Below are 10,796 nucleotides of genomic sequence, written 5' to 3'. Positions count from 1 at the left end.
GTCACCCCTCTATGGCCAATCCCTACACTTCGGTCCAGGCTCCTGCGATGGGGACAGCATTCTACACTGTCCCCAGGACCTGAAAAGCCCCCCAAGTTGTCCTCCTAATAGAAAGCCAGAAGAGACACCAACACATCACAGGACTTAGCCCTGTGACAGCAGCGACCAGCAGCAGGCTGGGTGCGTTCTGCCTCTGGCCTCCTGCGGGTGCATGTGCCTGCCTCGTCAGCTGGCAGTGATTTGTGACAGACCCCCAGCAACCTGAGAGGCAGGGAGACCTCTCTGACGCTGTCCTGGGCCCCTCAGAGTTTGTTCTGGTGCCAGGCAGGCACTGGTGTCCTCTCCAGTCACTCTGGTGTGGGACCAACACAATGAAGGCAGCTCACATGGTCCCCTAAGCCCTGGGATGCCCACTCCCACCGTCTGGAGAGCCTGGCATCTTGGTGGATTTGACTGTCAGCCACTAGAGTCCATCCAGGCCTGGCCACCAAGCACCCAGGCCACCCTCCCTCCTCCCATGGCCTCAGCCGCACAGCAGCCACCATCCCTGTGTGTGAGAAGGCTTAGGGCAGCGCCAAGCACTGCCTCAGCCAGAACAGCGCCCAGGCCGCTGCCACCTGCTCAACAAAACCCACACCTACCTGCATGCGACCTTCCCCCGGACCGTCCCCGTCCTGAGAGCACACATCCACCTGCTGGGCATCTAGGACCGGTGCGGCTGGGTCTCAAGGAGGGTAGGAGCTCCCTGCCACAGCTGCGCTCAATGAGGAGAGGCAGGGTCTCCCAGTGAGGATGGCTGGGGTCCCCAGCTTGGGTGGAGTCAGCCTCTGCAGAGGGCACCTTGGTGGGTCTTTGGGGTCCGATTCTGTCTTTGCCCCAGTCCACGCGCACTGCCCTGCCCCAGGCCCCCAGCCTCTGAGCCCCCCCCCCCCAGAAGCGCCTGGGTTTTCACAGCAGAGACTGACAAACCCAGGGGTCCAATTTCCTCTGTTTCCACAGTCTACACAATTCAATTCCGGTTTCCTTTGCAGCATTTCTCTCCCTGGGGCTAAAAGAAATGAGATTATTTCAGGGCCACCACCACGGGTCTCTGGTTCTGGCTGGAGCTGGAGCTGGAGCTGTCACGCCTGCCGGCGGGCTCGTACCACAAAGGTCAACCCCCGTCCCAGCCCGCAGCCACCAGCACGGTCCCTGTGGCAGTTACTCCAAAAGCAGCCTGATCACCGCTGGGTTGTGGCAGTTCCGTAACCACCATGTCACACAGTGGCACGATGCTCTGGACAGCGTCACGGAACCGTCCCGAGCCGGGCTGAAGTGGTTGAACTCCTCTACTCATTCCCAGACATGTGGGTGTCAGCACTGTTCCCACGGGGAGACAGAAGCACCTGCGGGACCCGGCAGAGGAGAGGACATTAGGGGACAGGCCTGTCAGCCGGATGTGGGTGCCCAGGCCAGAAGGGGCAGGGGTGGGTGGCAGCTCCGTGGGGCACTGCAGAGCGGGGCTGTGGACTCGTACTTAGGCTGGGTCATGCTGGTGGCTGGGGACCCCCAAGGCCTACATGGAGCTACTGGAGGCCACAGCAAACCACGGTGGAGGGTGGCAGCCTAGGTCTGGGACCCAGGGATGGAGACAAAACCACGAAAGATGTCCTCAGCTTTTCCCCTCTGCAGATTCCAACTCCAGAGCCCGGTGGGGCCACTGGTGGGGCAGGGCATGGTCCCTACAGCAGCCCCCATGGGCAGGGGAGGGGTGGGCAGGGAGGGTTCCAGTAGGGCCCTGTTCCTGGGTGTGCCTGGCCCTCCATCTCAGCACCCTCCTGGGCTCTGAGCTCCCCAGACCAGGGGCACAGGCCCTGCAGAGATGACACTACTCTTTGTCCCCAACAAATGGGTGCCAATTAGGGCCCCCAAAACATGGCCATGGTGTGTTGCTGTAGGACTCAAGTCCAAAGGCCCAGGACCTGTGTGTGGGGACTGACTGGGGAGATGACCCCTCAGACCTGACGCAGTCAAGGTGGGGTTGAGTGTAGCAGCAGATACAGAGACATGGGGGACGCAGGGATGGGATGATGCGGCCACCAGCCCAGGGATGCGGGACCGTGCGGGACCCTTGGCAAGGGTCCGGCCATCCACACAGATCTCAGCCTTCAGCCTCTGGGCTGCGAGTGGCGTAGCTGTGTCCCAAGTCTGTGGATCTGTGGTCCAGCAGCCACGCATTCACTTAGCTGTACCAACACTTACCCAACGGGAACACCGCTGTCACCACAACCTTGTGACACCTGCCACAGCACAAAAGCACCCAGGGGCCCTCTGGTGGCTTCTCTGGGAGCTGTGCCACTGGCATCTCACAGGTACGCTGGCCCTGCCACAGCAGACGGCAGCGAAGGGCCCTCCGGGGACCTGGTCCCACAGCTCGGCCACGCAGGGAAGGGCACCAGGGCTCCTCGGCCTCTGTCAGCTCAGTGAGTGTCACACTCTCTGCACTCACCCCAGGACTCTTTGGGTCCTCGTGTTCCCCCTCACCCCCAGCCCCCTAGAAACCCAGGGGCAGTGCAGCGAAGTGGCCACACCCGAGAGCTGGCTTCCACCAGCTAAAAGCTGAAAGGAGACACATGCTGCCCCTCCGATGCGCAGAACTGGGGCCCAGGTCACGAGGGGCTCCGTTCACCTCGCTCCTCACCCCGTTCCAGAATGTTTGCTTCCTGTCCTCCACTCTGCACTGCACAGCTCACGTTCTGAGTCTTGTTGATCACAGGAGGGAGGCTTCCACCAGGGATGACGCACCAGGGGTTCCATGGATTGGTGGCGGAGGCTGGCAGGTGGCCCTCAGGGCTGTGCATGCTGCCGAACCAGCTGACGGGGTTGATGCACACGTGCTGGGGACAAGTGGGTTTCCGCTCATCGACAGAAGAAGGTAGCTGGGAACCTGGGCATCTTTAGTGCCTCGTGGTCCTTCCATGTGCAACAGAAGAAGTCAGTAGACTACAGTAACCAAAGGGAAGGAGAGAGAAAAGAGAGGGACCCCTGAGGATGCATACCCAATAGCAATGACCATTCTGGTCACCCCAAACCAGGGCTCAAAACCCTAACCACCAAGATGCTGGCAGACAGAGAGAACTTCGTATGGACCACAGCACAAGACCAGGCCACAGCGGCCATGCACATGTGCAAGCTTTCCTGCATACGTGCTGTGTACGTGTCCACGTGTGTATGCACACAGGTGTGTGCATGTGAGTCTTTGCACTGATCTCTCCTTCCTCCCTTGCCTTGCCTATAATTCTTCCTTTCTGGTCAACTTGAGACAATTTACACATTACAAACACCTAGACGATGTCTTCACTGACCTACAGGAGAAACCAAGGTGAGCAGAGACGACTCTGAGGTCCCTGTTGGAAATGGGCATCATGGCTGTGGTTCTGCCCCCTCTCCGTGGACAGGGAGGGACATTGGCTTTTACAGAGGGCCTGGCCCTATTCTGCAGAGGCACGAGCCAGCACGGTGGTCGCTGACTGGAAACACACGTGTGCAGATAGTTTGCACCATGCTACCTGCCAAGGGCTGGACTGTGCTGGTCACCAGGTGGGGCCTCTGGTCCAAGCCCTCTTAGATACCCTGAGGTGCCAGGCCTGTGGGCTCTAGCTCTCCCTTGCCAGGCTTGCCAGGGGGCTTTCTTTAGTACCCACCAGTGGCAGCACCAAGGCCCAACTGGCCGCAGGAGCTGGGAGAATGGCTACCCCAGCTGGCTTTGTCCAGGTGGCCTCCTGGCCTCCTGATTTTTTGCATTAGAAATCCCAGTGCCACTGTGCCTTCTCAGAGACACCTGCAGCTGCTGGGCAGCACTTATGCCCAAGAGGGCAACCCCAGGGCCTGGGGCTCTTCTGGGACTGTCTGGTATCCGATGGTCCCAGGTGTCAGAGTGGGAACCATCCCTGTACCCACTAGCCCTGCCTGGGTCACCCAGGGGACCTGGCACTCTCAGTTACCAACATCCCTGAGACCAACACTTTCACCCAAGTCCATCTTGGAGGTTCCCAGCACGGACCCTACTCCTGGTTGGCCCTTACCGGCAGCACTGCCCTGGCCAGTGCTGGCGCTTGAGGGCTTACTCCCCTGGCAGCCCTGGCTGGGTGAGCCACAGGCTGTAGTGGAGGGAGCTGGATTTCCTCAAGCATTGCAGGCAGGCATTCCAGTAACGCCAGCCAGGGGAACAAGCCCTCACTGGTAACGCAGGATGTGGCTCTTACTCTGTGTCCACAGCGCGCTAGGTATCCCAATCCATAGCTACCTGTTCAGAACTCTCAGCAACCTCTGAGGATCACTGTATGCTCCAAAAATCCTACGTAGAAGCTAAGGCCCCAGGACCTCAGAATGTAAACGTCTTTGGACACAGGTAACGGCAGATGCAATCATAACAATGAAGACAGGTCCAGTATCAGGGATCCTTATGAAAAGGAGACACAGAGACGGACACACAGCAGGGATGCCCTGTGGGGAGGCAGAGGTCGGAGTGATGCTTGACAAGTTCAAGAACTTGCAGATTACACCAGGCCCCCAAGCAGGGAGAGACCCTGAGCAGATTCTCCCTCACGCCCTGAGGACCCAGCTCGATTTCAGACTGCAGCCTCCAGCCTAAAACAGCATCTTGTGCAGTTATTGGTTGGCCCCAGGATGCCTGCACAGCACCGTGGCCTGGCGGTCCCTGAGTCTCACCTGTGGGGCTCCCCACACATCTGCAACCTGCACTCCACAGTCACTGCAAGCTCAGCAGCCTGGGGACAGAGCCCCAAGGGGCAGGCTGGTCCTCAGGGCCTCCTTGGTGAGGCTCCCGCTGCTGGGGTCATGTCTGGGTGAGTGACCCTGGCTGCACCCAGGGCCCTCCACTTCAGTGACCTGTCCCTCACAGGTGGGGTCTCGCTAGCATTATTGAGCCTCTCAACACCTGAAAGGGAGGCCACCAACAAACCACCAATCGTCCATCGAGGAAAGATGCAACACAGCTTGAGAATGGGCAGAGCTCACCAAGGCACAGATCACCCGCCTGGGAAGGGGGCCGAGGCTCATGCTCAGAGACGCTGCCTCTACTGGACTGGCACTAGCCCTGGACCACCTCCCCATGGCCAGAACTGGGGCTGACACAGAGCAGGGCAGAGAGTCTCCCGCGGGGCTGCAGATTCCCAGGACGCTGGGGAGGGAGCCCTGCCTAGCCAGACCTGAAGTAGGGACCTCGTGGTGAGGACTACAGGGAAGTGAGTGGCCCAGGGTGGGGGGAGTGGACTCTTCACAGCTCCCTGGCAAACACAGCACAGTGTCCAGTGGGCCACATGGGCAGAGCCACCGTGGTCAGAGCCCCACCCTACTCTGTTCACAACCAGCAGACTGAGAGGTTGCTGGTGCGTGTGAGTGCTTGTGTGTGGAAAGGGGTGTGCATGTGTGAACCTATCTGTGTGTGCACCTGGGTCTGAGCACACATGCATGGGTGTGCCACACGTGTATGTGTGCGTGTCAGCTGTGGGGTATGACCACTGTCCCCCACAGGGCTGCTCCAACCAAACCTGACAGTGTCCTCCAGGTCCCAGGCAAGCCTCAGTGTCCCCAGGAGCCCAGGCTTGGCAGGGTGCAAGGCAGAGACTACATCCTGTTCCCGCTCTGTGCCCCTTGTCCCAGGGAGACCCCGTGTTTGCTGGATCTGCTGGTGCTCAGTCATCTACCCCCTAACACCTTTCCCAGAGTACACCTAACCACCAGAGCCTGTACACCCCAGACACTGCAGACAACACTCAGGGATGGGGACTGACAGGCAGGGCCACTCGGCCAGGGGCAAGGCCAGCCCTTCCTTGGCCCCTCACTGTCCCCGGCTACTCTGGAGCATGGTCGGGACCATCCCTGCCCGCATGGGCCCCATCTCATGTGTGTCTTTGTCATTAAGATCTACCAGGAGCCAGCGTGGCCAAGGAACAGGGCCAACAGCGCACACTTTGGAGGGCCAGCCCAGCAGGGCCCTGTGCTTGCAAGCCAGACCCGGACTCTGGGTCTGGGGTCTCCCCACCTCCCTCCCCCACGGTGCCTCTCTCAGGCTGTGGCTCGCGGCCTAATTATCTCTAACCTTCTGTTCGAAGACTGCTGTCCTTGCCTGATACAAACCAGTAACTTTGAAAGCAAACTGGGTCTTAATTTTCCTTGACAGCCCTGCTGGAAGCATGCGGGCCACGCTGGGGCTTAATTAAATGCACATTCGTATTCCAAACAAATTAAGTACAATTAAGGACTCTGAGTTATGGGTATCTATCACTCCGTGATGTTTTTGTAAAAATTACCCCATCGAGATCAAAGTCGGAGGATCCTTGCCTTAATTGCTTCATTAGGGCGCCATGCACCAGGCTTCGCGCGCACCGGCCCTGGTGTCTCTTTGGGAATTACTCAAACGACGGCTCTTGGAGTAATTGCTTCCATATGTCTCTCCCGGAGACGTCCCGGGCTCCACGGATCACATGCAATGGCGGTGGAACCCAGCTCGGCTCTGGTCCTGTACCATGGCTCAAGCCTCCTTGTGGTGCCTACACAGTGGCCCACTGCAAAGGCAGCCGATGGGTGGGCTGCCCCCTTGCCCTGCCCACGCTGGGCCTCGTGGCCAGTGCAGCTGGTGGCCAAGCAGCACCTCCTCCATCCCACCCTCCATAGCCATCAGCCTGAGTTCTCATAGCTGAGCTTAGGGTGGGCACCCCCAAAGGGAACTCCAAGCCTGCGGAAGCCAAGACACTACAAGGCTGGAGGCAGAGCCCTAAGTCTGGGTGGCAGCCCTAACCCTGCCCCAGACTGGGTCAATTCCTGTGATAACTGCCCACGGAGCCACTGTCCCCACCCTGGGGCCTACCAGCAGCCTCCCCACTGCCATCCCTGGCAGCTCCTGTCCCTGGCCCTTCAAGGAGAGGAAACCAGAGCCACCAACATCCCCGCCTCTGCCACCAGGCCCCCTCATGCTGGACCCCAGCTCTCCTCAAACCTGGGGTACACACAGGGTGGCTAGGTGGGGTCACGGTGGCTCAAACTAGGGCTCCCCAATACACGGTGAGATGCCACTGTCCTGTGAGATTCATCTCACAGCAAGTCGGGCCCTGTCTCTGCCAGCCCAGGGCGTGGTGCTGAGAACATGGTCCTGCGAGTCTGAAGTGTGAGCTCGGCCAGGCAGCTGCTGGCCCCAGTGGGGGCGGCTGGTTGTGGAGAGGAGGAGAGACCCCAGTGTCCTGAGGACCTCCTTCTGTGTCCTGCTCAGGGTCAGAGTGGACTGGAGCTCATAGGCCCCACTGTCACCCACGGGAAGGAGGCCTGAGACCTGCTCTCCACGCGTGCTGTGTCAGTCACAGTGTGTTCTCCAGAGGAACTGAGCAATGGAAACATGTGATCGTGCAAGGGGAGGGGTCGGACCAGCTTACAGGACCAGAGGTGGGGAAGCCACAGCCGCTGCCACTCAGGCTGAGAAGCTGGAAGCTGCAGAACCAGAGAGACCAAGAGTACAGCACCAGCGCGAGGCAGAGGCCAGGAGGCCAGGAGAGGCAGCCTGCGAGTCCACGTTGAAGGCTGAATGCGCCGGAGTCGGAATCCACCGGCAGCAACAGAAGCAGAGGACACATTCGTTTCAGCGGAACAGCGCTTTTCCGGGCAGGCCGACTTCCTCTTCCTTCCCCTTTCCACTCCGTCCAGGCTGTGAGCCTATTGGACAGCACCCTTCTCATGGGGTGGGACTTCCGCCCTCAGTTTCCTGTCCCGCATGCCAATCATCTCTGGCCACGCCAGGAGTGAGATTTGCCAATCTGCTGGGCATCTCAGTCAAGTCAGGCTGACAATCAGGATTAACCAGGGCCTGGACCCCACTGCAGAGACAGCCCCGTCTCAACCTCGCCCATGACCACCCACACTAAGCCTCCTCAGGGACTCTGCCCCAAGAGCCCCTATTCTGCTGGTGGCCTTCATGAAGGGGTGAGGACAGACTCCTCAGGCCCTTTGGATACTGCTTGATGGGTGTCCACGGTAATTGATAGAGATCCCCAAAAGATGTCATCCTGGTACCTGATACTGGTGCCTTTGTTGAAATTGGGTCATCACAGATGTGATTAGCTGAGGTCTGCTGGATTGAGGGTGGGTCCTAAGTCCAGAACACCTGGTGTCCTTATATAAAGATCAGGGAAGACACACGGAGAGATGGCCTCTGCTCCACTGTCCCCTCCATCTGGGTGTCCTAGGTTCCCCTCCCTTGAGTGCCAGCTCAGCGCTCCCCAAGGACCTCACCCCATGTACATCCACCGTGTAGGCAGTCCTGACAGGGCAGCTCCCCTTCTGGGTCCTGACCTCTGCCATGTAGGTTGTGACAACCTGTGCCTGTGGCTGTTGTGATGAGGGGGGACAGCCACTGCACCAGAGCCACGTGTGTGGGAGGACACACCTAAGTGGGCAGAAGGGGACAGAGGGAAGGGGAGAGGATGTGGCCCAGGACGCCTGAGTGGAGGGGTCCTCCCAGGGCTCAGGCCAGCCAGGTAGGTCCACGTCATGCTCCCCATTCCTCCCATCTCCTACTCTTCCTCTCCATGGTTCTGACCACCTGAGTGCCCTACCCAGGGCGGTGATGGTGCCTGCAGCTGCCCACTCTGCTTGAAGGGACTGACCCAGAGCCCAGTGTCTCTGGATTCCAAACTTTGGGGTTCTTTGGCCCCCAAAAGTTAAGGAAAGCACTCTGGCTTGATCCAGGCCAAATCCTCCCAACAGCACACTGAACTACTCTGATCCCCACATCCACCCCAGAAGCACTGGTCAGTCTGGAGGGTAGAGAGAGGCAACAGGGCACAACCACAGGGACAGAGTGGACAGAGAGGAGCCAGCATTGGCTAACCCTCCACTTCGCCCATGGGGAAGCTGTGTCTCTAGGTGCATTTGCTTTCCTGTCACTGAGACAAAGTAGCCAACACCCATGGCTTAGAGAACAGGTGGATCTGGCTCATGGTTTCAGGTGATTCAGTCCACGGCCAGCGGGCCTCAAGGCAGGCACACCATGGCAGGAGGGTCTGGTGGGATACAGCTGCTGGGGTTTGGGAAGCAGAGCAGAGCCAGAGAGGAAGGGAGAGGAGCCAGACAGAGACCTGAGAGGCCCCACCTCCGTGACACGCCCAGACACACCCAGAAGTGGATTCCATCATCCCCTTAGGGACTCTAGATACAGCAAGTTGACACTCCCCCACTAAGCCACACATCCGGCCTGTGGTGGGTTAACTTTTGGCCAGCTGAATCGTGGTTCTGGGGTGGGCGGCCCACCTGAGGATGGTTGCCAACAGCATAAAAGGAGAACTAGATGGGATGACAGTGCTGTTGATTCTCCTGGAGAAGCTTGTCCTGCTAGGAACCCGGCTGTTCTCATCGCTGGAGGGAGCTCTGGTCCTCAGCGTGGCTGAGGATGGCTGTGGTTCTCTTTGGTCAGGTCCTCACCTTGAACGTCACTTCCTGGCTCCAGTGCAGCCCCCTCAGCCTGCTGGTACAGACCCTTCAGCTCCTGGTGCAGACTTTCTGGCTTCCACCATGGACTTTGGGCCTTCCCAGTGCAGATCCTTGATACAGACTTGCATGAGACACTGTTGTGGGCTCGAGGTCTGTAGTCGGACTCATCAAGTGTGTTGCCATATGCTCTAGGTCTTCAGCTGAACTTGTGCAGGACGTTGCCATGGGGTCCAAGCCTTTGGCTGGATTCTTTGGGTCTGCAGTCCATGGACATATCTCTTGCATCCTTCTGCATTTGACCTTTTGGGTAAGAATTATACAATAATCCTATAAATTATGCTTCCTGTATTAATCTACCCCCTTGCAAACCCTGACCATGACACCACCTCTTGTGAACTTCATATTCAAACAGCCCCTTAAACCATCCTGAATCTCCAAATAAAAACAACAGCGAGTTCAGAGTTCCACTAACATACGCAGCTATCCTACAAATGGCAGGAAATGCCAAAGGCTCTTCCCCCGAGTCTCCACAGCTCTAGCATCTTTCAAAAGTCAAGTCAAAGTTTCTTTTGAGAATCAGTGCAAACTCTTAGCTGTGAACATCTGTCAACTTCTGCCAACATAAAAATTAAAAGTTGCATAATTCCACGGTACATGGAGTAAACTTTCTCATAGAAGAAGAGGAATTGGAAAAGAACTAGACCAAAGCTAGGCCAAAACCCCAGCGAGGCAAACCCTAACCCCAGCTACTAGGTCTCCTGTGTCCAGAGCACGGGGTGGTAAGGTGTGAGCTCCAGCGGCTCGGACAGCCTCCTGCTCCGGCCTCGCCAGCTGCACCTTCCATGGCCTCTCTCGGGCTGGTCCTTCTCACAGCCTGCAGCATTTCTTGGCTAACATTCCACATTCCTGGCGCCTCCGACTTCTGGGGTCTCACTCACCTCTGCCTTCACTGCCACAGCCTTACACGCCGCCCTTCCAGGGCTCCTTGCCTGCCTCCCACCCCCGGCTGTCCTTTGAAACATGCTTGGAAGCCTCCTCAAGCTCACAGCTCTTGCATTCTGCATGTCATGAAAACCAGCACCACGTGGATGATGCCAAGGTCAGTTGTCAGCATGAGTAGTAGCCAGGTCCCCTGGTCTACCATTGCAGTGGCCTCTGAGTGTCCGGGTGGCTGAGAACAAAGAAGTGAAACCCAGAGAACCGACGCCCTCGGAGGCCCTCTCTGAGCTGTGTACCCTCTTCTCAAATGAAAAGTGTATTTATGGGTGGGGTCTGGCTGGTTTCTGAGATGCCCGCAAGGCTACTGTTTTCTCCCC

The 10,796-nt window shown here is 58.3% G+C and overlaps 1 long non-coding RNA gene across 1 annotated transcript; it reads right to left on the bottom strand.

Annotated features, from left to right (window-relative positions):
• Window positions 1-942: 942 nt before the first annotated feature.
• On the bottom strand, window positions 943-8,151 carry LOC134472867 (uncharacterized). The gene is made up of 3 exons (XR_010042844.1): window positions 7,431-8,151; window positions 2,681-2,982; window positions 943-1,385 (listed from the first exon to the last, which is right to left on the bottom strand). It is a non-coding gene; the product is annotated as an uncharacterized LOC134472867 (long non-coding RNA).
• Between the last annotated feature and the right edge of the window lie 2,645 nt (window positions 8,152-10,796).

This window comes from Cavia porcellus, unplaced genomic scaffold (assembly GCF_034190915.1).
Source record: "Cavia porcellus strain 051 isolate PalLab524CR breed Dunkin Hartley unplaced genomic scaffold, mCavPor4.1 scaffold_25, whole genome shotgun sequence".
Taxonomy (NCBI): domain Eukaryota; kingdom Metazoa; phylum Chordata; class Mammalia; order Rodentia; family Caviidae; genus Cavia; species Cavia porcellus.
The sequence above is the reverse complement of the archived record's forward strand: the minus strand, read 5'-3'. Positions and strand labels throughout refer to the sequence as shown.